Consider the following 5,118-nt stretch of genomic DNA (forward strand, 5'->3'; position numbering starts at 1 on the left):
GTTATATGTCATTTGAAAGACAATTTCTCTTTATTTTCGAGGAATCCAAACTGCCAGTAAATTTTTGTTGAAATGTCATTGATTATGGTATGTCAGGGCCGGATCCAGCCATTTTCAAAAAAAAAGGGGGGGATCCAAACCATATGTCCCCATTCAAATGCATTGATCGTCCAAAAAATGGGGTTCCAAACCTCGGACCCCCCTTTGGATCCGCCCCTTATGTTTATAGCAATAGACATTTCAAAGACGTTTTAGCCAGAAAAACATTTTCTCTCCCTTTTTGAAATAATTTTTGTTTAAACATGATATATGTGCCATTGTATATTTATATTCCAAAAAGGAGACGTATACGTATATTGATCTGATAATGCGATACATTGCCATTCCCTGTTACAACAAAGCTGACTATTGGGAATTTCTGGTCTTTTTTTTTGTGTTAATTAGGTGCAAATGTCAAAAAATGCCGGAAACATCTGACACATTAACAAATGTGGTTTTAACCGCAACAAAAATAAATACTAACACCAGACACTTAAGGTGCGTTTACACGATACGATTTAATGTTCGATTTTCCATCCGACTTGATACCGTCGCAAAGGTAAATCGTACAGCGTTCTGTTCACACGATACGATTTTCCATTCGATTTTGAGCAGATTTGAACAAGTGCTTTTATTTTTCTAAACGCAGCAACTTCCGAAATTATCTATACGGCATGTAATCGGCAATTATATTATCAAAATTTAAACAAATATTATTGAATTATTGATTGGTGATTGGTTAATGAATGTTTACCAGAGGCTCCAAGGAGCCTGTGATCGCTCATCTGATTCACAGAAGCCAAGAAAAGAATTTAATCAAAAAATTTAAACTAAAAAAATTTGACAACTGAAAAAAAAAGCTAAATAAAAATTGTCATTTGAAGTCTAATGAATGTCAAAACCCGTTTCCAATGACTATTCCTGCAAAATATGATTCCATCCAGCCCAGTTTTTCATAAATGTAGCTTTTTATACTTTTATATGAGATTTTATGTTTCTTTATTTTTATTAAGTTTAGTACATATTGCACTATACCATAGTGAGCGTACTGGCCGTAATAACGCTTTCTTCGTAAACCTGTAATTTCCGTGAACGGATAAAAGACCCAAGCTTGACAAAATATTTAGCACAATATAGAGTGTGGTATGAGTTATAAGGTTACCTTGAATTATTTTGTTTATATCAATGATCATTTATTCCAAATTATATCAGTCTTGAAACAAAGGTGAAAAATGCAAAATTTGTTCAGCATGTAATCTCAGACTCTGTTTTTTAAACAAACACCAATTTTGAAAATGAATTTTACACCCAACAGATTGATATCGGTGTCAACATTTAATTCTAATACAACTTCTCTCTTCAGATACACGTATTATGTTTTATAAAAGACGAAATAGTCGAAATGTAACCTCCGTGCGTGAAATGTAATATCCGTTGAAGTTTTTGGTGAAGAATGATTTCTTTTACGTCCGCACTTCTGTCGAGTATGGCATGCCAAATAAACATTTAAATAATTATTACGGATGACGAATATATAAATTACAGAACAAATACGTACATTGCAATTCAGACGACATAAGGAGGCACCATGTGACACTTTTAATTTTTCACTGAATTGTTTAAGTGTAATAGAGTTGGTTTTTTTCTCATATCTAGAAAAAAAAAACGAACCGGATATTTTTACATCAATATTAATGCAAGTAGATAAACCCGTTTTCAATATTCAAGAATTGAAACTTTTATTAAAATATAGATCTAATAGAGAATTCAATACTATTAAAGAATGGAACTCTCTAAACAGATAACAGTTGCTTCATGCGTCTTGATTTATTACTACATGTACGTCTTGTATGTATAGGCACATGTTTTTGTGTAATTCACGTCTTTTTGATAGAGTTAAGCCACTATGTTCAATTAATATTTTATAGTGTTTCTTTTTGTGTTGAAATGTCATACATATACTGCTTTTTAGGTATAAAGGCGAAGGTTGGCGCCTGTTAAAACGTTCAAACATGCTATATTATATGCATCTGTCCAAAGTCAGGAGCCTGTTGGTCAGTGAATGTCGTTTGTTTGTGAGTTTCATAGATGTTTCTTGTTTCTCGTTTTGTAAATTATAGATTAGACCGTTAGTTTTACTGTTTGAATTGTTGTACACTGGTCATTTTGGGACCCTTTATAGTTGCTGTTTTGTGTGAGCTAAAAAAGGCTCCGTGTCGGAGGCCGTACTTTGACCTATAATTGTTAGCTTAAATTCGCTGTGACTTGGATGTTGTCTCTTTAGCACTTTAACCACATATTCTTATTTATAATGTTCACAAGTATTTATAATTATTTGTGATTTTTTTTCAAACTTATTTTAAATTTTATATACATGTGCGAACTAAAGTAGAGTTTAAGTGTGGCATGAATATAGGAAAATAATACCTTTTTATAAAATAACGTTAAAGGTCTTCGAATCCATGATATAGTCCAGCTTGTGCAATACCATAATTAGAAAATTTAGAATAAATAAAGGGATATGGGACTTTTCAATCCCTGAAAAAATTTGCCAAGATTCAAGGTCGCCACACGTCAAAACATTATCGGACTAGGAATAGCTAGCATGATTTGTTTTCCTTAAAAATGTCAATTCGATTTTTCAGTATTATAATGATCCCTAGCAATACTCTCAGTTCACAAATTCCCGGATCTAATTAAGTTTTACCCCGAAATGCAGAAGTTTACATTTTTTTAAATGGCACGACTATTCCAAGATCTAAGAAAGTTTGACCTAATTTTCTGATTTGGAGGATCGTCAATGGTTTCTGAGATACAAGAGGGGTTGATTCCTGATGAAGCCAGAGGCGAATTTAGGGGGTGGGGGCAGGGGGCCCGCTCCCCCTTTTTGTGGGAAAAATTTGGTTAATTATATAGGGAATCACTGAAGCATACATGACTGGAGCGGGTCCCTCTTAGGTAGTCAATGGCCCTTCTTATGAAAATTTCTGGATCCGCCACTGGAAGTGGTATAGATTTATTTTTCATCCGATTTAGATGGAATTTTTTCCATTGTGTTATTCATTTTGATCCCTTTTGGAAATGTCAACGGATTTTACATAGCTCATACTGTTATTGAGTTAAAAGGGTAAAATACTACTGAAAATTACACTTTGCTACACTTTTCTTATGGTATTTAATATTTTTATTTTCCAACCGAGATAATGGGATCTTTGGCATAAAGTTCCTCATTTTCATCTCTTTTAAAAAATAGAATTAAATGCCGTATCCAAATCCTTATTGTGTCTACCTTATTACTGTGTCCACACTCTTTGTTTCAACACTTACCCAATTTACCGCGATTTCGCGGGAATCATCTAGTGTATTCTTATATCAAAGAAAATACCTCGGCTAGACGTTTTATAAATGTATTCGATAATCGTTATATTAAAACATATATGTGTGCATGTCCATAGGATTTTGATTTTTGTAAATTTTATTAAAATGCCAGGTACAGCTTTAACATTCTGTAAGATGTTAATACACATTATTGGGGCATGCCTGTCCACAAATTTTTTGGCTCATCGGGGCCCGAAGGGCCCCATGTGAGCTTATGCCATCACTTGGCGTCCGTCGTCGTCCGTCGTCTGTCGTCGTCCTCAGCGTCGTCTGTCGTCGAATACTATTTAAAAAATCTTCTCCTCTGAAACTACTGGGCCAAATACCTTCAAACTTTAACTAAATGTTCCTTAGGGTATCTTAGTTTATACATTGCATCCGAAGTTTTGATCCATCGACAAACATGGCCGCCATGGCTAAAAATAGAACATAGGGGTCAAATGCAGTTTTTGGCTTATATCTCAAAAACTAAAGCTTTTAGAGCAAATCTGACATGGGGTAAGGAAATAATGTTCAGCAAAGTAAGATCTACAAAAAAGTTATTAAATGACCAAAATTGTCAATTGACCCCTTAAGGAGTTATAGCCCCTTAAAGACAATTTTACACAATTTGTTCATCAAGTTTGCTAACATTTAAAATTCTTTCTCTCTGAAACTATTGTGCCTAATTTTTTTTAACTTTAAATAAATGTTCTTTTAGGATTCTAGTTTATGAATTGTATCCGAATTTTTGATCCATCAACAAACATGGCCACCATGGCTAAAAATAGAACATAGGAGTCAAATGCAGTTTTTGGCTTATATCTCAGAAACTAAAGCATTTAGAGCAAATCTGACATGGGGGTAAAAATGTTCAAAAGGTCAAGATCTATCAGCCCTGAAATTTTCAGACAAACCGAACAACACATTGTTGGGTTGCTGCCACTTAATTGGTTATTTTAAGGAAATTTTGCAGTTTTGGGTTATTATCTTGAATATTATTGAAGATAGAGATAAACTGTAAACATCAAAAATGTTCAGCAAAGTAAGATCTACAAAAAAGTTTTATATGACCAAAATTGTCAATTGACCCCTTAAGGAGTTATTGCCCTTTAAGGACAATTTTACACAAGTTGGTTATGTTCTTTAACTTTAAAAATCTTCTCAAATAAATCTAGTATAAATTTTGTATTTTATTTCCTTGTACGTCAAGAAACATAGACACTATGGCTAAAATGGAACATATAGATAAAATGCATTTATTTGCTTTTGAAGAAAATATGACAGATACAATGAACATTTAAATTGTATTTTTAAGCCACTCATTAATATATTGAATATTGAAAAGCAAAAATAATCATAGACGAAAGATTTAAGCAAAAGAATAACAGGTGAGCGATTCAGGCCCTTGAGAGCCTCTTGTTTTTTTAAATATATAGAAAATTATAGATAGTTTGACGAGCTCATTTTTTCATTCAAGCTGCATTAGGTAAGTTAACTGCCTTTTGTTAAAGCTTGGAGGTTACAATAAACCATTAGATTTTATGGGCGCAACATGGTATTCCGAATTAAGAGTATAGCTAATCCTGGTTGGTTGATATGTGCGGCCGTTATTTTTTGTTATTAGAGACTTCGTGGATTCTGCATTATACCAAAGGCCAAATAAATTATTTTCCTTAGCCCAAACGGAACTGAGATGTCTTTTAAACGCTAGGATGAGAC

Source organism: Mytilus californianus, unplaced genomic scaffold, assembly GCF_021869535.1.
Source record: "Mytilus californianus isolate M0D057914Y unplaced genomic scaffold, xbMytCali1.0.p SCAF_21, whole genome shotgun sequence".
Lineage (NCBI taxonomy): Eukaryota > Metazoa > Mollusca > Bivalvia > Mytilida > Mytilidae > Mytilus > Mytilus californianus.